Consider the following 27957-nt stretch of genomic DNA (forward strand, 5'->3'; position numbering starts at 1 on the left):
CCTTAAGATACCCAATGGTGCCAGGGCCTCTTCTCACAAGTCTTTGGCTGGTTTTGTGTCTAGTGGTACCCATGACCATCAGCACATCCAAGTTTTTATCTACAACCCAGACTCCTGCTGCCATCCCAGTGGCCCTGGTTCTTCATGGCTCCATTTTGGGAGTCCAGGGTTGGGTGGAAAAAAGGGGTTCCAGGCTGAATTTGAGTAGCCAGGGGCAGTGGAAGTCTAGAAGAGATGTTTGGATATAGAGCAGGGCATTATTACCCTGGCTGGAGTGTGCTCACTGGGCACCTGGGCAGCAGGAGGCTAGTAGGTAGCCATCCTCTCTTGGTGGAGCCCTTTCTTTTTCAGTGCACCCCTGATTCTACTGCTGTTCCTTTCTATCCCCTGGCTGTGCACACTAATGTGCTTTATATAAGACCTTAATATGTCTGTCTTTTTAAAAAGTGCATATTATTCTCTCTCTCTCTCTCTCTCTCTCTCTCTCTCTCTCTCTCTCTCTCTCTCTCTCTCTCTCTCTCTCTCTCTAACTTCTGGGGTCAAGTGATCTTCCCACCTCAGCCTTGCAAGTGCTGTAGCTGGCACATAGGTGCATGTCACCAGGCCTGGCTGAAATGCACACTATTGTTTGGTGTATATGATTTTAGTTTATGTAGTGTGTTGGCCAGATTTCTGTTACTACGATGAACACCTGAGGTAATAAACTCCTACAGAGAAAATATTTATTTTGGTTCACAGTTTACAAGTTTCAGCCCATTACTTTTGGACCTGTAGCTGCACATTATGGTGGGAACATATGGGAGAGCAAAACTGCTCACCTTGTGGCCAGGAGTTCAAAGAAAGAGGAAGGGACTGGAGTCCCACAGCTTCTTTCAGGGCCATGGTCCCAATCACATGAAGACCTCCCACCTCCCACTAGGCTCTACAACCTCCCAGTAGTGCCACCCTCGAGACCAAGACTTGGCCACATGGACCTTTGGGGGACATTTAAGATCCAAACCATAGCACACAGAGTGATATAAAGCTCATTTCAGCCTTCCTTTCCTTCTTTCATTTTTTTTCTTTTTTCTTGTTTGTTTTCAACACTAGGGGTGAACTCAAGGACAGCTGAGATATATCCCCCCCTTTTTTTCAGACAGGGTCTCACTAAGTTGCCCAGGCTGACCTCAAACTTGTGACCCTCCTGTTTAGCCTCCTGAGTAGCTGGGATTGCAGGAGTGCACCACATTTACTTTTTTATGCAATTCTGTTTTAGACTTTTTGCTTGGTCTCTGTATATCTAGTTCTTTTTTTTTTTTTTGGTACCAGGGATCGAACTCAGGTCCTTGCACTTGTGAGGCAGGTGGCAGAACCACTGAGCTAAATCCCCGGCCCTACATCTAGTTCTTTATCTCTAACTGATGCACAATATGTACTTCAGGTTGCATCCCCTGCATTTTGTTTATTTATTGCTCCTCAAAGATAACTGCCCAAGTTATCTCTTAATCTCCACTGCTTCAATGCTTGTAACCATTTTTTAAATATTTTATTTTGAGACAGGGTCTTACCAACTCAATAAATTGCCCAGGCTGAGCTCAACCTCATGGAATTCCTGGCTGAGCCCTCCCAGAGTTCTGGGAGCACAGGTGGCTGAATACCTTCTTGCACAGTCTCTGTGAAACAGTCCCTCTGGGTTATGCACCCACAAAGGGTCTGCCAGTCCATAGGATATCTATGTGTTTAATTTCACTGTCTGCCACTAGGCCATTTCTCATGGTGCCTGAATTGATACACATTCCCACTACCAGTTTGGAGGATTCTCTGTCTGCCAGAGCCTTACCAATACTTAGTTATACAGTTTTCCTAACTTTTTTTTTGGTAATCACATGTGCACTCAGAGATACATCACATTTGTTTCAATTTTCTTTCTTTCTTTACTTTCTTTCTTTCTTTTTTTCTTTCTTTCTTTCTCTCTCTCTCTTCCTCCCCCCCCCCCCTTTCTTTCTTTCCTTTCTAGTTGTAGTTTTTTGAGACAGGGATTTGCCAGGTGATTTAGGCTGGCCTTGAACTCATGATGTAACCCAGCCTATTCTCAAACTTGTGGTGCTCCTCCTCCCTCAGCCTCCCAAGGGCTGGGTTCAATTTCTATTTCGTGGATTCCAAGTAAGCTTGATGATCTCCAGTACCATCCAGGCTTTCGCATTTTGTGAATTTTCTCCATATTTTTTTCTTGCTTTTCTATTGAAGTTACTTTCTTTTTTTTCTTGTTGATAATGCAAGAGTTCTCATATATCCTAGGCATCAACCACTTTTCAGGTTTATATTGCAAATATCTTCTGGTCTACCATCTACTGTATTAAATTTCTGATGACATTAAGATAAGCAAATTTGCCTATAATCTCAGCACTTGAGGAGAATCACCTCAAGTTTGAGGTTAGCCTGGGCTACATAGTGAGACCTTGTCTCAAAAAAACAAAAACAAAAATAAGATAAGCAAATTAGCTAATTTTTTGGTCCACAGCTTGTGGTTCTAAGTTTTTACTTTCCATAAGGTATTCTCTTTTATTTTCTTCTGTTGGTGTTTTAGTCTTGTCATAATTATGTTTGTGATGCATTAGAAATTTGACTTAGTACATATAAGATGTGGGTATAGCTTAATTTTTCTGCATATAGCTTCCCAAAAAAGAATATATTAATATTCAATAACCAGCCTTTCCCCATCAATTTTTATATATTGATGTGATTCTGAATTTTTTGTTTTTGTTGGGTTGTTGTTGTTGTTGTTGTTGTTGTTTGAAACAAGATCTCACAACTTAGTTCAGGTTGACCTTGAATGCCTGGCAATTCTCCTGCCTCAGCCTCCCATGTCCTGGGATTGCAGGCATGCACCATCATGCCCAACTTGAATATTTTGGGGGGTAAGGGTGGGATTTAACCCAGGGCCTCATACATGTTAGGTAAGCCCTCTTCCACTGAGCTACATTCTCAGCCTCTTATTCTGTTTTATTTTGGAGACAGAATCTGCCAAATTGCCCAGGCTAGTCTTGAATTTGCAATCTCCTGCCTCTGCCTCCCAAATAGCTGGGATTACAGGTGTGTGCCCCCATGCCTGGCATGAATTTTTTTATGAGGTCACCAAGGCAAAATGAGTATAGTTAAAGAGTAAACAAGGTCCAAGGGTGAGCCCTGGGCTACTTAACCTGGAAAACTGGGAAGATCAGGAGGAACCAGAAAAGATTAAACAAAGACAGTGAGGTTCTAAGAATTACTGAGAATTAGCCATTTTTCACCAAAGTGATGGTCTCATTAACCTGCCTTCTTAACATTTTCAGTTTTTAGTTTGCTGATACTTTATATTTTGTTATTATTGTCCTTTATTTTACTGATTTCTGCCCATGTTTTATCATTTTCTTCCTTCTTGTTTATTTGGTATTGCCTTGTTACTCCTTTTCCAACTTCTGGAGTTGAATATTTAGGTCAAAGTTTTCAAATTGTTCTTATTTTCTGAAAAACCTATTTTAAATTTTCTCTATTGCTTTAACTCTAGTCCTAATAATTATTTTCATTTTTTGGTGCTGAAAATTGAACCCACGATCTCACACATGCTAAGCACACACTACCACTGAGCTATACCCCCAGCCCTAATTATTAAAATTTTTCTTTATTTCCTCTTTAACTGAAGGATTATTTAATACTTTGTTGAGGGGGTTTCATGACACATAGGCTACATCTTCATGATGGCTTTATAATTCATTTCAAAATTTATTCCATTTTGACTAGGTATTATAATTTGAATGTCACTGATTTCTTGGATTTATTGAGTCTTCGGTACTACAATGGTCAATTTTTGCAAATTCTCCATGTGTATATTTTCTGCTTGAAGTATATTGTTAATGCATATAATAATATTTTGCATGCATAATTTCCATTTATGTTTTATATTTGAATTATTTTTCTTATATTAAGATGGCTACCTTGCTTTTATTTCAGATTATATTCCCCTAATGTATTCTTTTTTGAACTTTAATTTTCCATTATATAAATCTTCTTACCTTTTGGTGGAGGATGGGAAAGGAGTTTGGAAATAAGAAAGCAATCCCCCTCTCTCTGGGTCTAACCTTGTTTCCATGGGATCCCTCATTTCAGCTCCTGTAGGTCCTTCCCTCACCTCACAGGACAGTTGAAGAGCAAAGGGGAACCATGTCCACTCCCCACAGGCCGTGTGTGGCACCTTTCTAGGATGCATGGGTGTGGACACCCATTATCCTTGGCCCAGACTCTAATGTCCTGTGGTGTTGCATGTACATAACCCAACAGGGCGATCTCTCAGAGTCCTAGATACAAACATCCAGTGCCCCCTGGACACCGCAACTCAAAGGCAATGTTTTGGACATTCCTGACAGGGCAACAAGATGACAACAGAAAACCGGGCATGGTGGTCCATGCCTGTAATCCCAGCACTCGGGAGGCAAGGCAGGAAGGTTGCTGTGAGTTTGAGGCTAGCCTGGGCTACATAGTGAGTGCAAGGCCAGACTGAACTACACAGCATGACCGTCTTAAAAAACTAAAAAAAGAGATGACAACAGAAAAAGAATGCACTAAATTCAGCAAAAAGTGAGCTAAACAAGACTGTTGCCATGTAATCAATTGGTGAAGAGAGAATAATAGTTTAAAAAGATGATGTTGAGGTGCAGGCAAGAATTCTGAGAACACAGCCCCCAGGGGAATAAGATTTGGGGTGGGAAGGGGAGATTGGAGTTAAAGAAGACTTTTGTTTTTATAAGAATACCAGAGAATGTTTGTATATTCTTTGAAATTATTCAACAGTGATGGGCAGATTGCTGATAGAGGGGGCAGAAGTGAGTTCTTGGTTCCCGAGGAGCAGGGAAACACCACCTGCATCATTCTAGAGGGTGGAAAGCAGGGGGGCAGATATGGGTGAAACTATGGTTTGGCTGATAAGAGTTTTGGTTCAGCTGGGCATGGTGGTGCATACCTGAGGCTGAAGCAAAAGGATCACAAATTTAAGCCCCCCACCCCCTTGGCAACTTAGGCCCTGTTTGGTTTTTTTTTTACGTTTTAAAAATTTTTATTTGTACATGTTTGCAGTACATACCGATTACATTCATTGTAGGGAAATGGGGCATGTACATAACATATCTCAATTCCTCTTGTCCCCATTTTTCTTTCCATCTTTTTCTTTGGCCGGCATCAGATTTATTTATTTTTAAATATCAAGTTAACTAAAAATATTTATTTTATTTCTATTTATTTATTTATTTATTTATTTATTTATTTATTTTTGTACCGGGGATCGAGCTTGGGATCAAGCTCAGGATCTCGAACTTGCAAGGCAGGTGGCAGTACCACTGAGCTAAATCCCCAGCCCTATTTTATTTTATTTTATTTTTTGGTACCGGGGATTGAACTCAGGACCTTGCACTTGGGAGGCAGGTGGTGGAACCACTGAGCTAAATCCTGGGCCCATTATTTCATTTTTGAGACAGGGTCTTGCTATGTAGTTCAGGCTAGCCTAGAACTCACTCTAGGAGTCCAGGCTGACCTCTAACTCTCAGGAATCCTCCTGCCTCAGTCTCCTGAATGCTGGGACTACAGGCATGTGTCACTATGCCTGGCTAAAAACACAGATTAAAACCAGACCAATAGGCCAAAAAACATATAAAACACATGAAACAATTATACTAAATCAAGGTACAGTTTTTGACACATTGGCCATGCTGGATTGCAATAACTTTCTTCTCTTTTTTCCTCTATTTTCTCTTTTATTTTGCATTTTATTTATATGTTAGGTTTCTCATATAAGAGAAACCATGTGATATTTAAGCTTGTGTGTTTAATTTACTTCACTTAATATTATGGTCTCAAGATACAGCCATTTTCCTATAAATGACTTAAGTTTATCTTTATGGCAGAATAGTAATCCATTGTGTATAAATACCAGTTTCTTTATCCATTCATCTGTTGATGGACATATCTATTTAGCTATTATAAATTGTGCTGCTATAAACATGGGTATACATAAATCACTCTAATACCTGAATGATGTCTTTAACTCTTTTGGGAAGATATCTAGAAAAGAAATAGCTGGGTCAAATGGAACTTCTAGATTTAGTTTTTTGAGAAATATCCATACTAATTTTCATAGTGGACATACCAGTCCATACTCTCACCAACAATGGAGAACTCCCCCCTATCCCTGTGTTACTTATGTGAGACCCTGTTTAAAAAAAAGTGTTTTGGTTTTCTCTCGAGGAGCCTGAGAAGTAATCTGGTGGCTGCTTTAGCAAGTATGAGACATACTCTCATGGAGAAAATGACAAGACTGCTTGGGAGCGTGAAGTACTTGTTTTAAGTTTGTGGTCAAGTGTTCAAATGCAAGCCTCTCAGTCTGGTTGAAGTTTCTCCAGGGTCCAAGGAGAATGGTGAGGCTCATCCAGGCTGGGTTTCCTCAGACAACACAGGGAGAGGGGGACACAAAACGGGAGCACTTGTCCATTTGCATGATGGGGCAATGTGAGATGACTCACAGAGTAAAGGCAAAATGTGTCTGATGCCGCAGGGCCAAGGTACGCAGCAGTGGGTAGATATAGTAGGATGGGTTCTGGCACTGACCCAGCTGTGTTGTCATGGAAGGGCTTGGGTCCTTTTGTTTCTCTGGAAATGTAGGTAAGTGCAACTTACAGAAATGAAAGTAGCAAAAGTGAACATTAGTAAGGCTGGAGCTGAGTTATCAGGAGAAAAATGATAAAAAGAAAATAAGAAAGAAGTCCTAGTGCCCGTCTGTAATCCCAGCTTCTCAGGGGGCTGAGGCAGGAGGATCGCAACTTGGAGGCCAGTCTGAGGAATTTAGCGAGATCCTGTTTCTAAACTGAAAAATAAAAACAAGCGATGGGGATGTAGCTCAGTGTTAGAGCGCTTGCCTTAGAGCCCAAGGGCCTGTACCCCACTGCCCAGGAAAAGGAGAGAGACAGACAGACTGTATCTTTCCAGTAATCTCAGATGTAGGAAGCTTAGCATGGTTTGAGCAGGTAGAATGACACAAATGCAATCCAGGACACGCCTGCGGTTACCCACACCACGTAGGGAGAAGTTGAAGGACGCCAAGCACCGCGTGGCAGGTAAACTCCGGTGTGCGAAGGTGGGTTTGGCGCCACTCCGAGACCGGCCTGGCGAGAGTAGGGCGAGCAACCCCTCCCCTCAAACTCCTGGCTCCCGGCGTGCCGCGCGGCGGCGCCGGCGCACTGAAACCCCCATGCTAGCGCCCCCTGGCGAAGGCTTCGGCGGCGCGGGGGCGGAGCTGGAGGCGGGGGGTTGCGCTTGGTGACGGGGGACGCGCGGCCGCCGCGCACTGGGCCGGCGGCGGCGGCGGCAGCAGCGGCGGAGGACGAGGACAGCGAGCTGCGGAGCTAGCAGCGGCTGGAGTCACGGGCAGCTTGGGCGCGGCGGGGGCCGGGATGAGGGGCTGCGGCGGCGCGGGATGAGGGTGAGAGCACGAGCGGCGGCGGCGGCGGAGGTGCGGGCTGGGAAGATGGCGGAGACTCCGCGCTGCGGGCCCGCGGCCCGCCCGACCCCGCGGAGGCCCCCGCCCTGGCCGCGCGAGGAGTCCGGGCCCTCGGCGACCGCAGAGGCGGGAGGGTGGTGTGAGCCGTCGTGCATGTACCCGAGCGAGAGTGAGTGTGCGTGTGCGTGTGAGTGTGCCCGGCCAGAGGGCGGGCGTCGCAGGGTGAAGGCCTGAGTGTGATTGTGCCCGGCCTGTGGGTGGGCGTGAGTGCATATGTCCCCCTGTCCAAGTATAGTTGTGAGTGTGAAAATGTACGGCGCAAGGATGGCTGTGATTGTGTGTGCCTGGCTTGAGCTTGGGTGTGTTTGGGTGCCCAGCACGAGGACAGGTATGTGTGAGTGCCCCTGCATGAGGACCAATGTGGGCGTGCGCGTGCCCGCCCAAGGACAGGTGTGAGCGCGTGTGTACCCGCCCGAGGACAGGTGTGTGTGGGTGCCTCTGCCGAACAGGTGTGAGCGCACGTGTGCCTGCCCGAGGACAGGTGTGAACGCTTGTGCCCGGCTGGGGACAGGTGTGAGTGTGCCCTTCCTGCGCAGGGCGCCGTCTCATCCCGGGATGCGGCGGGGTTGGGGACAAGGGGTCCCCCGGGGGTCCCGGGTCGGGCTTTGTGTGCCAGGCGCGGGTGCCGTGGGCGTCTCCAGGCCGGGGCATGGCTGCCTGCAGTAGGCAGCCCGGCCTCTGCGGCAGGCTCTGCTGGTCCTTCCGACTCCCTCCGGGGCCTCCCGGTGACCGGGGCCCTACGCCGCGGCCGGATGTTTTTATTTTAAAGCGTGCGGCCGGCTCGGGCGCGGTAGCTGTGGGTGTGTTCCGTTCTGCTGCTCGCCGCAGCTGCTGTGGGCGCTGCGCAGCTTCAGCGGCAAAAATGCGGCTGGGCCCCTCCCCCTTCACTGTGCGCGGGTTTGGTCGAGCCTTCAGTGACCTCTGCAGAAAAACCTACAGTTGCAAGGCTTCAGTTCCTCCCCCGGTGCAGACAATACCGACGTTTGTCTTTGGGAGCTGGGGAGGGGAATGGAGCACTTGAGTCCTGGGTACCGGCTTTAAACAGCAGGTGGTTCCCACCGCGGCTCACCTTTCACAGTGAGCGAGGGGTGGGGAGGTGTGAGGTGTGACCGCCATCCTGGGCTGGGATTCACTGCATGCTGGAGGGAATGGAGAAAGTAGCCTGGAGGAACAGTGTGCACAAGAGAGCAGGTTCTGGAGCCAGGCTGACGGCCTTCGAGTTGTGACTCTTCCTTTACTAGCTTTGTGGTCATATCAGGGTCTTTGCCTTTGGTTCCTTGGCTGTAAAATGGGTACACTAATGTATTGGCCCAAGAAGGTTGTTGTGAAGACTCAGTGAACTAAGACTTGTAAAACACGTTGTGCCTGGCACATTGTGAGTGCTTTTTAAAGTTAGAAATTGTTCATACTGCCAAGATTCTGGCCTGGCAGGGTTAGCTGTGGGTTGGCCTGAGTGTCGTGGGGTTAGCTATGGGTTGGTGTGGGTGCTACAGAGTTAGCTGTGGGTTGGATTGGATGCTGTGGGTGCATATGGTGGGTCATGGGCTCTTCAGCTGACCATCAACACTGCCCTTATAGGATTACACCAGCCTCAAGTCTGTGGCTCTGGCTGCTTACACAAGCAAGCTGAGGCTGTATTAGGAGAAACATCTTGATAAAGACAAAAGAAGAACAAATCTCATGTAGTTAAATAATCACATAGAACTTCTAAAAAATATATTTTTGGAGAAAGAAAGCTTCTAATGAAGCACAAGGTCCTGGGTTCAATCTCTGGTGCCAAAAAAAAAAAGGAAAGAAAGAAAAATAAAAATAAAAGCTTCTTATGAACCACTCTAGAATACTACAGTATGTACTTACAATCCCTGAGTTAGGTAGGGTTGGTGTTGACAGAAATGAGATGTAAGCAGTTTCTGGATAATGCCCTCCCTCTATTTGAGTCAAATCTCCAAAGCCATTGTTATATTTCAGGGTTATTTTGTAACAGGAAAGGTGACTTGTTAAAATAAATTTTAAGTGAAGGTGAGGACCTGAGGAACAGAAAGTGAGAACTTAGTAGCACTCTGGGAGTCTGAGGCAGGAGGATTTGAGCCAGTGTGGGCAACTTATCCTAAAGTGAGACCTTGTCTCAAAAAAACAAAACAAAACACCCCCCCCCCCCCCCACACACAGAAAAACTAAAGATTAGCTCAGTCTGAAGATTCTGAGTTCAGTCTCTAGTTTTTTACCTCCTTTATACTATATGACACAAAAATTAGGGGAAACCCCTCCCATTTTAAGTAAAGTCTTGAAATTTGTGATATTGAGGGTGAGAATGTTTAATATTTTTGAAAAGTGGTAACAGATTTTTTAAAATGCCTGTCCTGCCTCTCTCCCACATGTGTGCTGGGCGGAAGGCTGTGGTTTAGGAGCTGCACACTACAGGGAAATTCAGTGCCATCCAGCCAGTGCAGCCACTTGTTAAGTTTCTTCTTGGTTCATTATACTGAGATAGCTAGTTTTATTAGCAAAACCCCTTTGCTGTGCTGGATCTTACATGTTTTCTCTCACAGTTGGCTTTGTGGGTTTCGAATAAGGAGACCACAAGGCTTTGCTTAGTAGCGCAGACTGGGTGTGCAGCTGCTGCACGCAGAGTGGACTGGGCTGGCTGTTGGACACTGGTCCTTTGCCCATTGCTGCTGTTTTTGCCTCCCCATGTAGATTCTTTACCCTCAGGTGTCCGCCACCTATGGGCCTCCTGCACCCACCTCATTGTGTCTTTCATTGGCTCCTTTGAGTAGCACCCAAATTTGGGTAGCTGATCTTCCCTGTGCCCTGTGATCAAGTCTGACTGGGTTTGGTCTTCTGATCATTGTCTCCACTCTGCTTGAATGTTCCCCCCACCTGGCCTGCGGCACTGCTCCATGTCAGAACCTCAGATCCCTGTGGCTGTCATTTACTTGGGTGTGCCTTCCTAAACTTGAATGGGTCAGTAGTGTCTGCCATCCTGTCAACCCCTAAAGTGTGGCAGTGATGTAGAAGAACTTCATTGCCGTCACCTGGGTTTTGATGCTATGGACTGCTCCCTGGGGTTTGTAATCTTGAGGTAGAACTTGTACTGGTTTTTGACAGCATGTGTTCTGAGAAGAGCTTGGCAGCCCTTATTTGCTTTGCTGGGTGGAGTTGTTTGTTTGTTTGTTTGTTTCTTTTTCAACATTTGGTCAGCTTTTCCCTACTTTATTTTTTAAAGTCCCTGGAATTCTGTGGCAAAAAAAATCATACTGTTTAGTGTTAGGAGTATTTTTAAAGGCTCTATACAAGTGCTTATCAAGTATTGTTTATTTAGTACTTTTAAAATTAAACAGCTGATGTCTACTGAATTATTTATGCATGTATTAGAGTGGGGTTGGCTCTCTATGCTTTGGGACCACCATTTGCTTGGTGCTGCCAGAAACCTGGCATCCTAGCTCCCCCTCTCAGCTATGAACTGTTCCGTCCCCTCCTCATAACTGCTCAGGTGATATGTACTCACCCTGGGAGTTTTGACCATACCCTCCCCCAGGTTTTGGCAGTATTTGGAGGCATTTTGGGATTGTCCCCTTGAGAGGGGGTAGCCAGGGACTCGTGGAGACCAGGGTTATAGTCCAGGATGGCACCCAGGCTCCTTACCCTTGTGCTTCTTCTGGCTCAGTGCCTCCTAGACCACATTCCACCAATCTGCTTTGGTCACAGTGGCAGGGCTGTGTGGCCACTGGGCTACTCCTCCCCCAAAACAAGCAAAAGCTTGTATGATCCTTTAGCGCTTTTGACCTTGGCTCAGCGGACTCAGTAGGAGGCCCTCCTCTTCCCCCCTTAGCCCATCAGGTTCTTTCTGTCCCACCTCAGTGGTACTCTGGGTGGCATGCCTATCTCTACCTGGCCTGGGGGCAACAGAGGCACTTGCACTCTTAATGTCTTGGTGCATGGTGCCTATATCTTCAGTAAAGATGGGTAGGTTTGGGCTAGAGTGCTCCAGAGAATGCTCCACGGGCTGCTGGAGTGACCATCATTTCCTTCATATTGGCTGCTTTCGACTAACTAGGGCCTCTCTTGTCTCTTGCTTTCTGAAGTATAAATTGTTTGATTCTCAGTAGATTTGCCTTGTTTTTGCCTCCTAAAAGTTTTACATTTTATTTATTTTTGAGCAGATGATGCATTCTCATGGTGCAAGGTACAAAGGGTGCTCAGTGAAGCCTTCTTCTGCCTCTCCCCCAGCCTGGTTCCCTGGAGGCTTCTGTGGCCAGCTTTTCCTCTCCTTCTAGAGATACTTTGTAACTATGCAGGCAAACCTGTGCATGTAATCTTTTCCACTTCCCTTTCCAAAACCTTTCTGATCCTTGCCTTTTTCAACTGCATTTGGAAGGTTATTCAGATCACATTTTCCACTACATTCTTTTCCATGGCTGCATGGTGTTCTACAGTGTGGTTGTGCTGTAATTTAAGGTAGCCATGCCTTGCTGGTGAACCTCTGTCCTGTCTACCATTCAGGGTTGCCTTGAGGTGGGAATATGACTGGGTTTCAGAGAGTTCTGTCGACTTCTGAGTGTTATATATGCTTAAGAGTTAAAGCAACTTTATCTGTAAGAGGCTAGTGAGCCAACAGCACTTCTATCCTCTTGTAAGCCAGTCTAAGACAAGATAAACACCAAGAGTAGTTGAGGGCAGTGTAGACAGAAATAAGTTGTGGATGAGACAGCTGTTACTCAGGGGCTGAGCACAGGCACTAGAGCCTGGTCTGGCCCATGGCGTTTGTTGTCTTCCCCCTTTCACCTTGTCTGCTTTTTCTTTAAGCTGCTTGAGGCCCCAACACTAACCAATTAGGGTGGCTGGTGCTTCTTTCTTGGATTGAACCAGAGTTGTTTGGCTCAGTTGTTAGGCTCTGAGAGTGGTTTTCTGTTACAGTACCCCCTGCCGTTCCCTGGAACTTTGTGGTGGCCATCAGGTTATTCCCAGAAGTCAGTATTATGCTGAAACCTACACAGAATGTTTCCTTACCACAGGTCTCACATTATTTATATATCAGAGTTCATGTGCTAGTTACTTAAGGTGAGGCAGCTTCTGAAACTCTAGATAAATTGCTTTTCTATTTAATTGGGGTGGTCTTGGCATTTTGTTTTGTTTTGTTTTGTTTTGTTTTGTTTTGTTTTGTGGTGTTGGGCCTAGCACTTGCTAGGCAAGTGCTCTACCACTGAGCCACAGCCCAGTCTTGGCCTTTTATTTTGTACTTAGAATTTAGCTATGCTATGAACATTCCTACTTTTTCCAGCTAGAAATAGTAGAAGCAACTACGAGCTGGGAGGAATGAATGCTGTGGGTCCCAGACACCCTCATGTGGGACCTTCCCATAGATGTGCAGGAATAACAAAGGGCTCTGGTAATGGCAGGGCCTTCCTGCCCAGGCTGCTGGGGCCTAGGACAGGCCTAACTGGGATAAAACCCTTTTACATTGTTCGAGAGAGCCCCAGGGCCTGGCTCTGTCTGCTCCACCCACTCTTGCTCCACTCTGTCTGCCCTGTCACCTGCTGTGTGCTACCCAGTTGCCCCCAAGGTAAATCAGACAGGCCAAGGCTCTGTTGAGACACCGGAGTGATCAGTGCTCACACCCTGTGACAGCAGTGCCCTGGAGTCCTAAGCACTTGTAGCTAGGGGTCACTGAGCCTGAGCAGGCTTCTGGAGAAAAGGGACACCCTGTGTAGGAAGGAAAGCAGTTGGCTGCTGCGCCAGGGCCTCTGCACTAGGCTCAAAAGAGTGGCCTCAGGTGGGAGGGGCAGCAGACAGTACAGGGGCACAGCCATCAGCAGCTTTTGTGACTGGAGTGTCCAGTGTGAGGAGGGGATGAGCAGGCACCTGGCAGGTCAGGAGGTGGGTTGACTGCAATGTGTAGAACTGGGATTGTCTCCTGGAGGAGAGCCTGTCTCATCTCCACTCACTGTGGAGTCAGAATGCCATAAAGCAGAGAGGACTATGGCAGTTTTCTAGCTCCACTGTTATCCATTCATTTCCTTTCAGGAAGCATTAGAATTTAGTGACATTATTATCTATCCCTGATACATTCTGATGTATTTAAAATTATAAATCATTTGCATTTTCCTTACTAGCTCCATGTGGAAGACCTGCACAGCTGTCTGGGAAATGCTGCTGGGGTAGGGGCTCTGTCAGCTCCCCTCAGAGCCTGGCATGGTGGCCCAGTTGAGAGCCACCCTCACAGAGGATGAGACACCCCACAGGCTGCATTTCACACTGACTGACTGGGTAGGTCCCAAAGAGAACCAACATCAGGGGTTCACCAACTGAAGTTAGCATACATTAGGTGTAAGAGGATATCTGGAGAAGTTTGATGCCAACTCTTCGCTTCCTCCTGAGTGTAAGCACATGTGAGTGATTGAGAGCTCTGGTTTGGGAGGGGAGTGCCAGTGTTAGAGTGGGATTAGGTTGTCACGATTTTCTAGTCTTCCATCCATAGATCCTGGAGAACTAGTCAGTGTGGGCTGCCTTGCAAGGTGAGGAACCTGCTCTGAAGCTCAGTGTCTAGTACAAGGAATGGAGACACATGGTTGACAACTGCAGTCCATGTGCTGCAGGATGGGAACAGGGCCGTAAGAGCAAACTAGGGAGTTCTGTGCAGAGGGGGGTCAGGGAAAACCTCTGGGGGAGTGAGGCCAGACCTGGAGCCCACAGGAAAGGGAAGGGTTTGGCTCATGTGGCATCCCTGGGGTCGAGCAGGGAAGAGAGCAGGAGAGGGCGCAAGGAAGGCCAGCCAGACTGCTGAGCTGAGTCAAGACAGTGTACATGAAGCGTCACCCAGGCCGTGTTGTCAGAAGCAAGTCTGGACACTGGCAAGAAACACAGAAATGACTCATCTGTGCTTGTGGTTCAGGTGAGTGGCACAGGGCAGAGGCTGATGAGGGTCATGGTGATGGGAGGGGCTGGTGCAGGCACCTAGTCCCAGTGCTGGTCCTGCTTCTCAATGTGTTGCAACCTGCATCACAACGCTGTTCCTTTTCTCTGCCAGCCGGTACCCATTATATGGTCAGACTGTATTTATTTATCCATTCATCCATCCATGGACATTTGAGTCACCTCCACTTGTTGGCTATTAAGATGTATAAATTTTTATGCTAAATTATTTTAAATTTTTTCAGGAATATACCTAGAAGTGAAATTGCAGGATGATATTATACTTCTGTCTGTATTTTTGAAGAAATGTCAAACTGCTTCCCAAAACAGCTGTCCCACTTTGTACTCCCTCCAGGAATATATAGATAGGTTCCAATTTTCTACCTTCTTAACTTTTTCTTTTTTTGGTCGTGGTGGTACTAGGGGTTGAATACAGGACCTTTACACTGATAAAAATCCCCAGCTCTTTTCATTGTTGAGAAAAGGTCTTGCTGAGCCAATTAAATTGACCAAGTAGGGATTTATAATTCTCCTGCCTCAGCCTCCCAGAGTGCTGGGATTACAGGTGTGTACCCAGCTTGCAACATATTTTTATTTTCTGAGTGTGTGTGTTGTTTGTTTTTGTTTTGTTTTGTTTTGTTTGGCAATGCTAGAGATTGGACTCAGGACCTAACTCTTTGGTGGGCAAGGATGCTCTATCACTGAGATATGCCCCTAGCCCTGTTGCCTTTTTTTTTTTTTTTTTTTTTTTTAACCAGGGATCAAACTCAGGACCTTGTGCTTTCGAGGCAGGCACAGTGGCACTAAGCCAGCCCTGTCCATATTTTTTATTATAGCCATCATCCTAGTGGATGTGAAGTGATATCTTGTTGTGGTTTTGATTTTTATTGCCTTGATGATTAAAGATGTTGAACATCATTTCATGTGCTTATTAACCATTTGTCTATCATTTTTGGAGAAATGTCCAGATCTTTTGCCCATTTTTGAATTGCTCATCTTTATTACTGATATTTTTATATATTCTAGATGAAAATCCCTGATCAAATACATGATTTACAAATATGTTTTCCCATTCTGTGGGTATTTTTTTTTAAACCTTCTTGATGGTGTTATTTGGATCATGAAAGTTTTAAATTTTGTGGCTGGACATGATGGTACATGACTGTAATCCTAGGACTTAGGAAGCTGAGGCAGGAGGATTGCCACAAGTTTAAGGCCACTGTGGACTACATAGTGGGTTCAAGGCCAGCCTAAACTACATAGTGACAGGGCCGGGGATGTAACTCAGTGGTGCTGCACCTGCCTGGCAAGCACAAGGACCCAGTTTCGGTCCGTGGGGGAGGGGAGGGATAACTACATAGTGACACCCTGCCTAAAAAAAAGTTTTTAATCTTGCAGTACTGGGGATAGATCTCAGGACTTTGCGTTTGCCAGGCGGGCAACGGCACCACTGAGCTACATCCCCAGCCAAAAGTTTTTAATTTTGATGAAGTACAGTTTATTGTATTTTGTCTTTATTTGCTTGTACTTTGATGTAGCTAGGAAACTATTGCCTAATCCATGATTATAAAGATTTTCTCCTATGCTTCTAAGAGTTTTATAGTTTTAGCTCAGACTTACATTTTTGTCTCTATACATTGATTGATATATATATATATATATATATATATATATATATATTTGTTGTTGGTACCGGGAATCGAACTAAGTAACCTTGTGCTTGTGAGGCAGGTGGTGGAACCACTGAGCTAAATTCCCGGCCCTGTTGTTTTGTTTTTAAGACAGGGTCTCACTATGCAGTTCAAACTATCCTTGAACTCACTGTACATCCCTGGCCTCCCTTGAACTTGCAGTGATCTTCCTTCCTCAGCGTTCCAAGTGCTGAGAGCGCCACCATGCCAGTTGCTTTTTATCTGTGTGTGTGTGTTTTGTAGTTTTCATTGCATCTACATTTCTTTTTAAAATTTTATTTCTAAATATTTTACTCTATTTGATATTTTGTTTTGTTTTGTTTTGGTACCAGGGATCGAACTTGGGACCTTGCGCTTTCAAGGCAGGTGCCGGAACCACTGAGCTAAATCCCCGGCCCAGTATTTGATATTGTTTTATTTATTTATTTTTTTTGTACCAGGGATCAAACTCGGGTCCTCGTGCTTGTGCAGCAGGCAGCGAAACCACTGAGCTAAATCCCCGGCCCTGTTTTAATCTTTATTAAATTTTCTGGGTATGTTTCCAAGTTAACCAGTGAGATTTCTTGATGAAGTTGCTGACTGACTAACTTGAACAGGAGCTGGGAGCTCAATTTGAGAGTGTATGGCCTAGAGCCTCTGAGACATCAGAGGAAGTCTGGGTGTGTCAGGTGGGGAGTCACTGGCACAGAGATGAAGAACAAGCTGTGGACAGGGGCGTGGGTGTAGAAGAAGGCCCAGGGCTGGTATTGTGCCTTCAGCAGGTCAAGGAACAGGGAAGAACAGGGAAGAAGGTCACAGACATTTCAGGCCAACTAAGAACATTAATAGGGAGGGAGGAAGGAGCGCTCTGTAGTGGATAATGTAGAAGGAACCATCCAAAGTGGAGGTAATGGGGAGGAGGAAGCAGCCAAAGTGGGTAATGGAGAGAAAAAGGAGTGATTTGAGGTGGTCACTGTGGATGTGCGGGAGCTGAGACAGCTAATGGGAAGGGAGAAGTTCATGATCTAATGTAAGGTCAGAGAGGTAGGATGAGGAGCTGCCATTAGGCTTAGTGTTATGGTTGTTGGCGATCTGGAAGAAATTTGGAGGTGCCAGGAGTGAGGGAAGTAAAAGCACTTTGGGAATGGGATTAAAAGAACAAGGAGCAGGGCTGGGTATTTAGCTCAGTGGTTCCAATGCCTACCTCGCAAGCGCAAGGTCCCAAGATCAATCCTCGGTACCAAAAAAAAAAACACACAAGAGAATGAGGAGCAGAAGTTGAAGGTACTATGAAAGACACCCCCCCCGCCCCTTTGAAGGATTTTGCTGCAAAAGGACAACAGAACTTAATAGAATATCTATTTGCATATTTTTTTAAGATGGAAGAAATAGTAGCTGATATAAGTGCTGATAAGACTAAACCCTAGGGAGGAATAAATGGTAAGGTAGAAGAGGAAGGCTTGATGGAGCTGGTTGAATGGCAGGTAGGCAGAGTTAATATGTTAGCCCATGGTGGTCTGTGGGACTTCTGATGGTTTTTCTCAGAAGAGAATGAAGCAGGTTCTTAGTGGAGAATGAGAGTTGAGGAATTATAGCTACAGAAGGTGTGAAATGGGCTGGGAAGGATATTAGGCAGCCAGGTACATACTGATGGCTGGGCTTGGAAACAAGAAGCAGAAGATGGTCAGCCGCATTTTCCTGTGGTAAATTTAGCAGCAGGAGTAGAAAAGGAGGGCTCCGAGTTTTCCATGGCTGCTGGTTTGCCAAGTAAGTGGAAGTGGAAGGATCCAGACCTGGAGGCCAAGAGGCTACATGGGGGCCCACATTTGTGATGGCCTGGCTGGAGGGTCATGGTGAGGAGCTAGGGGAGTGGGTGAGATTTTACTCCTGGAGCTTTGGGAACCTTTGGGGTAGTGAATGTGTAGTGACCTCATCCTATCCACACTGTGGAAGGTGAAGAGCTGCTCTAGGAGTGAGTGATGGTGGGAGACCCCGGTGTTTGGTCTGTGCTACAGTTTGGATGTCGAATGTGGCCTGGACATTCATGTGTTAAAGGTGTAGTCCCCAGGGTGGCATTATTGGGAGGTGGTGGAACCTTTAGGAGGTAGGTCCTTAAGGGAGGCCCTTAGGTTGTTGGGGTGTGACCCTGAAGATACCCTGGGACCTTATCCCATTCAATTTTGGTTCTTGGTTTCTGATGTGAGTAGTTGCTCTGCCCCCTGCTCCTGTCATTGCCACTTGGCATCCTCATCAGAACCCCAGAGTGACAGGTCTACCTCATTGTGGACTAGAATCTTCGGAACCATGGGCTACATAAACTTTTTTCTTGTAAGTTAATGATAATACTGATGGAAAGCTGACCACAGATCCATGTCCTGAAGGTGGCACTGGGAGGACTCTCTGGGCCCTGTGGGACTGTGATTATTAGCCTACTCCCATGGTGACATGGTGGGCCATTGTCACTCCAGGGTCTCTGGGGAAGCAGAGGATCCTGTCCTTGAAGTGGCACTGGCAAGAAGAGTGGCAGGACTCAAGGCTTGGCTTCATGCTCTGAGCGTGCCGGGAGGGTTGGGAGGGGCTTCAGCACCACTGTGGCTGGTCCCAAGGCAATTAGTTGGAATCTGAAGTGAGAGCTGTGTCCCATTGTGAGCTGTGTATAGTCTCAGTGTCTCACAAAAGGAAACTGCATCACAGTAGGGCTGCCCAGCAGGACACTTGGTTCTGAAGAGTGCAGCAGCAGCTTCTGTCTGCACGTGTGTAGAAATGTGTGCTACACAGTGCAGTAGGGTAGAGGCTGCGAGAACAAGATGTGTCAGAAGGAAGATTCGCAAAGGAAGTTGGACCTCTTTGTAGCATGCATAGTGGGTCCTGTCGTTTGAAAATTAAAAGAATAGTACATGTACTGATATATACACAGAATTTTTTTAGAGGGAAACATGAGACAGTTAACAATGGCTTCTTTGTTGGAATTCTCATCCATGTTATGACTTATCTGCTCTGTGGGATGATGGGCTGTTTCCATTTTCTTCTTTTTCCTTCTGAGTGAATAAACCCTGAGATGTATGAATTATTCAGAATGGGTGTGGGGCAGGAAAGGGAAGAAGTGCTACTTGAGCTGCAGTGAGAAAACTCTGAGAATAACCTGGGAACAGCAATGTGTGGAAGGACAGGCCAGAGACAGCCATAAAGGATGTAGGGGTCAGGAGGCAAAGGGATGGGATCAACACGCGTGGAGGTGTGGGCCTCGTGGCCTTGTCCACATACAGTCATAGCACTCCTCGTTCCTACTTGGGCTCTGGGCTGTGCTGTGTGTGAACTGGTCAGCCCTGCAGCTGAGAGGCCAGAGCCGACCCTTCACCCTGTTCAGATCCATACTGCACTGTGAACCACTAGTGCTCTGGGCTTATCACACTCTGTCTAGCCTGCTGTGGGGTGTACAGCATGGGCATTCTGGCTTTGTCCTTACAGCAGTAGTTGTTTTGCAGTTTGAATTGTGTCATGTAGCTCCCCTGCTTAAAAAGATTTAATGGATTTTATACTTAGGACAAGATTAGTAATCTCAGCATTTCCTCTGAGCCTTCTGAGCTCTGCAGGTGCACTGGTGCCATGGAAGGCTCTTCTCATCTTCAAGAGCTGCCTTCATTCTCCTCTCTGAGGTCTCAGTTTGGAGAAGAGTCTTTCCTCACAGAATTTAATGCAGATTGTGATGGTTAATCTAGACTGGATAGATTAGGGGCTTGGATTGTGGTGGTGCTAACCTTGTTAGTATATCCATTAATGAGTTTATGGCTGAATGGACTATTAAAAGGTGGAGCCTAGTGGAGAGAATAGGTCACTGAGCACATGTCTTCAAAGGGTATGTCTTGTCCCTAGTGACCCTTTCTTCTCTTTCTCTTTCCCTCTCACTCTGCTTCCTGGCTGCCACAAAATGAGTACTTTTCCTCCACCCTACCCTTCGTCATGATGTTTCTGCCTTGGATCCAGCTGGCCATGGACTGAAACCTCTGAAACCATGAGGTTAAATAAACCTCTCTTCCTTTAAGTTGTTTTTCTCATGTATTTAGTCACAGCAGTGAAAAGCTGGGTAACATATAGATCCTTCCTACTGTTCTTCCTTATTGAAGACTTATTTTCTTTTGTAGAATTTACCAGAATTTATATTTGTCACTTTTCTCCTTTAAAAGCAGTTACCACATCAGTTTTGTTCATCATTTATCCAGGACCAGGTACAATACTGACATATATAAGTGCAAAAGAGGGCTGGGGATTTAGATCAGTTGTTCCACCGCCTGCCTCGCAAACGCAAGGTCCTGAGCTCGATCCCCAGGACCAAAAAAAAAAAGAAAAGATATAAGTGCAAAAGAGATTTTTTTTTTTTTTGGCATGAAAAGATGAATGCAAAAATAGAAAAAAAGTGGCAGAATTAATGAGATCTGTAAGGAATGCAAGACATATTGCTATCTATGCTATACATAGTTACAATGCATGCTATATGTTTGAATTACGGAAATGTGCTCAGTAGCAGTTCAGAGGGAGAGGCTCGATGCACTTATTTTTGCCGGGTTCATCTCAAAGGCTGGATAGTTTTGGTTAGAATGAGCAGAGAGGAAAGGTATCCTAGGTAGGGAACAAGTATCCAGGTACAAGTGGGTCTGGTAAGTACAAGGTACAATTGGGAAACAAGTAGAGTTTTGGGAGCAAAGTAGAAACAGGGAGTGCATCTACACCAGGATGGTGCCACACGTGTTCCTGAGCTGTGCCCACTGGTCACTGATGAGAATGAATGTAAGTCAGAGATGGTGAACCTTTGAGAGCTTTCAATGATAACAAATTGCCCGTTGTGGCATACATGCCATGGGTTTGCCACCAGTGGTGTGTTTAGTTTTAATTAACTTTAAATAGCCACAGCTGGCTATAGTATTGAATAGAGTATTTCCAAAAGATGCCGGTGTAAGGAGTGTCCCTTTCTTTTGAGGGCATGATGAACATATTGTGACCATAGCTAGTGTTTGGGGAGGTTGTTGAATCTGGCTGTGGAGTTAAGATGGAGCCAACGGAGAGAAGGCTAAAAGTGTAGAGCCAGCAAGAGGAATTTGGTCTTGCATGTGTGAGAGGCTGTTGAGGTTGGGGCAGGTGGCTGGAGACCTAGTGTATGGTGCCTTGGATGAGAAGACAGGTGGAGACCTGGGGCCGGGCAGGAGGGACTCAGGAGCAGTTTATAACACTGGCTTGCGCCAAGCACTATGTCCTGTGGGCAGAAACAGATGCTCTGTGCAGGTGTATTTGGTGGTTGGGAGAAGGGATTTGGGGAGACTACTACCCAAGGAATGTTCATGTGGCATTTGTAAAGGTAGGTGGCCCTGGTGTTTGGGAGAAAGGTGGTTGGGGTAGAAATTTTGACTTAGCTACCAAGAGGTCATAATGGGAACTGTGGGAATAGAACAGTGGGTTTAAAGGTAGAATACAAGCCCAGCACGGTGGCATTCACTTGTAATCCCAGCACTCAGGAGGCTGAGGCAAAAGGAGAGAAGGAGAGAGAGAGGGGTGGGGGAGGGAGAGGGAGGAAGGGGAGGATAGTGTCCACAGTTGGAACAGCATGAGCAAGTGAACTCCTTGAAGGCAGCCAGGGAAGGGTGCTGGGGAGGGAATATGGGTCAGTGAGACATTGTACAACACTGTGGTACAGTGTTAAAAGCCAATGAGTTCACTGCCTGCCTGGCAAGCGCAAGGACCCGAGTTTGATCCCTGGTACCAAAAAAAAAAAAGCCAGTGAGTGAGTCGGGGCCAGAGGATTTGGAAAAAGATTGTTTTGATTTCTTGATCTTTTAAGCCCCATGAATATTCTAGAAATGTTCTGTTAGTGGTAGCCCTTGTTTCTCCACTTGTAGGTCAGAAGCTGATGTATGGGAAAGGGAGCATCGTCAGTGTTAGTGATGTTTGCTGTGACTGAAGCAGGTCTCAGTGGAAATGGAAAGTTGAACTACCTGAAATTCCAGTTTTTTAGGTCAAAATCTGTTAAAAATATCAGTTTCATGTGATGTCCCTGGTGATATGAAGCTTTCATGCTAGTGGCTTGCCAGGACCTGCAGGCAATGCCAGGTGATTCCTCTGAGCCTTCATCGTACCAGTGCAGTGCAGTTGGCCATACTTCAGCTGCCCGTGGTATGTCTGTGGCTGTCTCGCTGCATGTTCTTCACAGATGTGCACATTGTCAATGACTACTTGTGTTAGAAGCAGAGATGGAGAATTGTGACTACAGTGCCAGAGTCTAGAGAGCCTCCAGTCTGGTCAGTGCACACTTGCCAAAAATTAGGTCCTTTTGAATGTCTCTCCTGAGCACCTTGTAGTGCTCAATGTACATGTTTTGCCAGATTCATCCCTAACATTAAGTACTGATTTTTTATCACAAATATTAAACATTAACACTGAATGCTTCTGATTATATATATGTATATATAATCATTTTGTCTGTGAATAATGGTATTTTTATTTTTCCTTTTCCAGTCTGCATGCCTTGTACTTCCTTTTCCTGCTTTATTGCACCAGCTGGAACCTCTGATAAAATGCCATAGAAAAGTGGTGAGGAAGGTACATTCAGTCTTCCATGATTCAAGTGTTGGGGCCTCTCTCTCTCTCTCTCTCTCTGGCCTCTCTCTCTCAGGCAGTCTGCTATTGTCAGTTTGCTTAGTTTTATTAAGAATGAGCAGAGCATGTTCTGGTGCTTCCTTGACCTGTGTGTGGTGATCTGACATTGTTTTGGGCCTGCCAGTGTGGTAGATGACATGGATAGATGGTGATGTTAAACCAACCTTACAATCCTGGAACAAACTCCATTTGGGCATGGTGTGTTATCCTTTCTTACTGGATTCAACTTGCTCAAATTTTCAAATTTTAAGAATTTTTATGTCTGTGGTCAGCATACTATTGACTTCATAAAGTGAGTTGAAAAATGCTTCTCCCAGAAGTAGAAGTAGAAGAATTTGTAAAGAAAAAAAGAAAAAGAATTTGTAAAGAAATGTCACTTTACTTAATAGGACTCACCAGTGAAGTCCTCTTGGCCTTGAATTTTCTTTGTGGGGAGGTTCTTAATTACAGGATAAATTCAGTTTCTTTGATAGATGTGTTGGCTGTTCAGGTTAACTATTTCTTTAGGAGTGATCTTTGATAGTTTATGTTGTTCAAGAAATTTGTTCATTTCATCTAATTTATTAAATCATTTTACAAATGTCAGTTAATATGGATTGATAGAGCTCTGGTCTTATCTATGCTTAGAACAAAATTTGGATTTGTGTCTTACTCCTGCACACCTTTTATTTCCATTGTTCTCTCTTTCTCTCTCTCTCTCTCTCTCTCTCTCTCTCTCTCTCTCTTTCTTTCTTTCTTTCTGTGGTACTAGGGATTGAACCTAAGGCTTTTGCTTTGAGCTACATCCTCAGCCCTTTTTGGTTTTTTTTTTTAATTTAGAGATGATCTTGCTGAGTTGCCTAGGCTGGGCTTAAACTTGTGATCCTCCTGCCTCAGCCTCCCAAAGTCCTGGGATTACAGGTGTGTGCCACCAAGCCCAGCTATGTTAATAAATTTTAAAATCAGGAAAAAATGTATTTTCCTTTTTATTTGTCATTTCTGCTACTCTTTATTACATTTTTTTGCATGTTCAATTCTTTATCCTGTGTCACCCTCTTCTGCCTGAAGAAATTCACGTTATTTCTTTTGTATAGGCTGGTTAGCAACCACTTCTTTTTTTCTCTGAAAAACAAGAATTTTTATTTTGGCTTTTTTTTTCTTTTTTTTTGTACCAGGGATTGAACTCAGGACCTTGCGCTGGCACCACTGCTACATTTGCAGCCCTTCATTTTTCAGTATTACCCTAACTGTTCAGTTTTGGTGCTGTGTACTGCTTTCAATGAAAGTTTTCTTCTCTGTGATTTTTTTTTTTTTATCAGGTGATAATGATGAGCCCTGGTGTAGTTTTCCTGCTTGGTGTTCAAGTGTCTTGCATTTATGGCCGCCATCAAAATTTATAAGAACTGGCCATTGTTTGTTCAGCTAGTTTTACCATCCTGGGTGGGGATGGCCTGGCACTGAGCTTACCTCTTCTTCCTGATCTTTCTGTGTGCTTCAGTTTGCTCTTTTCTTCTCACAGGTTTCAGTCACATCCAGTAATGTTTTCAGCTCTGTGGAGTTGCCTACTTGGGACTGTCCTTGCAGGTGGTCTGGAAGGTGTCAGGCCCAGCTGGGAGGGCTTCCTTTTGAGAACAGCCCCCTGCTGCCTTTGGTTGATGCTGCCCCCAGCCGTTGTTCCTCATGTTTGTCTGACTCCTGGCAGATGCAGGCCATGTCCAGTCCTAGTTAAGACTTGCTCTGGCTCTCTCCAGCCTGGGGAGTATAGTCCTACATTTTTAGGTCAGCTTTCTGCATCTGGGGTCTTAGCTGCAGATTTGATAAAAATGGGGACATTAGTGCTGGCCTTTCTAGTCTCTGATGGTCTGCATTTGTGGGGGTTTTCTGGTGGATCAGGATCCCATAAGAGGGACATCCCCACCCCCAGCCCCCGCCAACCCCCTGCAGCAGCTCTGTCCCCAGCAGGTGGATGTCGGGCCTGAGCAGTTTCTCACCTACTAGACTGTTTCTTTATTGTGTGTAGTTTCTGTGATTTCCTGTTAATTCTTTTTCATTGGTTTCTATTTTGTCTTTCAGTAGTTTTCTCCTACATCCACACATTAAAATCACCATGAGAACTTAAAAACTTTCCTCTCACTACTTTGGGGGAAAGACACTAGAGATTAATGCTCCAGCTCCAGTGATGTGAAAGCATTCGTGTAAGTGTCAAAGATTGTGTCTGGGGCTGTACTGCAGGGTGCCTGCCTTCTTTCTGGTGGGCTGTGGTGAGCTATCTGGTTATGCTGGACAGGAGCTGAATGAGGGGACAAAGTTTGAGAGCTGTGTCTATAAGTTTGAGAAACCTCTTTCTCAGAACCAAAACAAGCCTCTGGCCAAACTGTTTATCTACCTCTGGTGAAGAGGCCTTTCCTGCCTGGCTCACTTGGTGTTTGTCCACCTTCGCCTGAGCAGTACTTTGTGACCTCTGTTTAGCTACTCCATTTAAGGGTTTCCTGTGGCCCCTTGGTGTTCCTTTTCAGAGCTAACTCAACAGAATGACTACCATTTTCTTGAACCTGATTTTCTTCTTCACTGGGCTCAGGGCCATCTCCTGTTGGGATGAATTTAGGCATTTCAACTCTGCTTCATTTTATGAACCTGCAGAGTATTCAGTGCCTTAGGAGGGAACTCTCCTAGGGGCATTTCTTCTTCATCCAATGCTGTGTTCTCTGGGGCTCCTCTACTTCCATTTCTGCCTGAGGCTACCTGTTTTCCTTTCTTCCCCACCGAGCTTGCTGCAGAGCATCATGTCTTGCATGGCTCCTGGGTTTCTGGATTGAGAAGGCTGTTGGCTATTGGCCTTTATTTATATTTACTTTTTTTTTTTTTGGTACCAGGGATCAAACTCGGGACCTTGCACTTTGGAGGCAGGCGGCAGCACCACTGACCTAAATCCCCAGCCCCATTTACTTTTTTTTTGTATTGGAGATTGAACCCAAGGTATCACACATGGTAGCCAAGTGTTCTATCACTAAGCTATGTGTTCAGTCTTTTTAAAGTCAGGCTTTACGAGCCCAGCCTGTGCTCAATCTCGCAACCTTCCTGCTTTAGCCTCCCAAATACTGCTGGAATCACAAGTATGTGCCACTTCACTTGGCTCCTTCTATTTTTTGAGCTTCTTGCCAACTCTGGTCACTTCCTCACCCTCTTAGCTTTGGGAAATGGTTAGAGGCAGCAAGGACTTCCTCCTCCTCTCTTTTCCCGAGTGGTCAATGGCCTGCTTCCTGGGGCTAGGTGACTTCCTTGTCCGTCTGGTATGTAATGGGCCTCCAGCTCCCAGACTTCTCTAAGGGTGGTGTGGCCCTTTTTCTTGTCTTCTGTGGAGGCATCTCAGGATCCTGCCCTTGGGCCACAGTTGTTGAGGGACTATGGCTGTCATGGGAGGAATATCAGTGAAATAATGGTCATTGTCCTTTTCATCTCCCTGACCCCAAGGCCCAGGTCTACCTTTGGGTCTTGGTGACCATTCTAGTAGGCCAAACTTGCCCACCTCCATGTGAGAGCCCACTCACAGCTACTTTTTTGGGGGGAGTACTGGGGATCAAACTCAGGTCCTTGCGCTTGCAAGGCAGGCAGCAGAACCACTGAGCTAAATCCCCAGCCTACAGCTACTTTTTTAAAACTACTTTTTTTAACATATGTGCTGCTGAAGTGAGCACTAAAAACTATTTTTTCAGTTCCCCAGGTGCACTCATGTGCAGCAATGGTCAATAACTGTTCTTGTGTCGTGTTCTATGGCTGCTTTCTCTCTGCGATAGCCAGGGAGTCTTTTTGTTTTTTGAGACAGGTCTCACTGTGTAGTCCTGGCTGACCTTGAACTCATTCATAGCCCAGGCTGACCTCGGACTCACAGTGATCTTCCTACCTTAGCCCCATTATAGACATGTGCTGGCACACATGGTTTCAGCCACGCAGTCTTGATTGTATGAAACTTTCCCACCTTTTAGTATAACAGCTTGTTAAACTGCCTATAATTGAGTTTACTAGTAATCTTTTTTTTTTTTTTTTTTTTTGAGACAGGGTCTCACTGGGTTTACTGGTACTCTTGTATTTTCCCTGCTCAGTGTAGTCTTTTCCAGGCTCTTTTCTTCCCAAAATGAATCCTACAGTTGGTTGATAGTGAGGGTCTAGGATTGTTGGAATCTGATACTCAGCTGTTATTTCTTTGTAGAGGATTACTCCAGACAAGTGTTTGTTTTGTTTTGTTTAAATAAACTTTATTTTATTTTATTCCATTCCCTCCTCAAGACCCTGTTTTGTTTTGTTTTTAAGATAGAGTTTCACTGTGTAGTCCAGGCTGGCCTTGAACTCAATTACGTAGTCCAGGCTGGCCTTGAACTCATGGGGATCCTCCTGCCTCAGCCTCCTGAGTCCTGGAATTACAGGCATGTGCCACCATGCATGACAAAAAAATTTTTTTAATGATAAATGCATTTCATTATTTAGATGTTAAGCTCTCACAATAAATTTTTATAAACTGGAGAATACTGACAAATTTTCTCCCACAGAACTATAAACACATATTCCCAGACAGTATAAATATATGGTTGAACTAACAATACACATCACCACTTCATAAATTTCATAATAAAACAAATTAGCAAGTATCTAATATTGTTATACAGCTCAAAAGGCATATAAAGGTTAAATGTATAGTTAGTTTATTGTTTTGTTTTCCTTTGTTTTTGGTACTGGGATCGAACTCAGGACCTTGCACTTGCGAGGCAGGCGGCGGAACCACTGAGCTAAATCCCCAGCTTATAGTTAGTTTATTGGCAGAAATCCATTCTTTTTTTGCAAGAGAGGTTGGGAAGGGAGGGGAAAAATCATATTTCAAACAAAAATAAGTTGGTGAACAACTTCTGATAAGAATGGAAATAAATATAAGAATTTTTGAAATTTTATGATTAAGAATTATTTTAGCTACAATAACAAGCATCTTTACCTTTAAAAGTAATTATTCTACATAAGACAAAGGTGGCATTTTACTAAGACTATTTAATATCCTCTCCCCATTCATTTTATAGGTTCTTCCTCTTAGGGTGCAGCTCAGAATGCAAACATTAGATTAACTCTAAAACTTTGTCTGGAGACATTAAAGATATGCATCTGTAATAGTATAGATTTTCAAAGTGGCAGTTTCTTATAACAGCA

At 45.1% G+C, this 27957-nt stretch overlaps 1 protein-coding gene across 5 annotated transcripts in view; it reads left to right on the forward strand.

The window, feature by feature from the left end:
* Arhgap39 (Rho GTPase activating protein 39) overlaps positions 1-27957 on the forward strand; it is a 171141-nt gene that overhangs the window by 65642 nt on the left and 77542 nt on the right. For 3 of the 5 annotated variants that reach the window (XM_004837666.4, XM_004837667.4, XM_087182919.1), the window contains exon 1: positions 7329-7483. The exons of 1 other annotated variant lie outside the window; for it this stretch is intronic. The gene's annotated coding sequence lies outside the window, so the exon portion shown is untranslated. Of the gene's footprint in view, positions 1-7328; positions 7514-27957 lie in introns of those variants that run through there. One more of the 5 variants, XM_087182903.1, reaches the window with a different exon arrangement.

This window comes from Heterocephalus glaber, unplaced genomic scaffold (genome assembly GCF_053883595.1).
Source record: "Heterocephalus glaber isolate CG9 unplaced genomic scaffold, H.glaber_assembly_v1.0 deba00000281, whole genome shotgun sequence".
NCBI lineage: Eukaryota > Metazoa > Chordata > Mammalia > Rodentia > Bathyergidae > Heterocephalus > Heterocephalus glaber.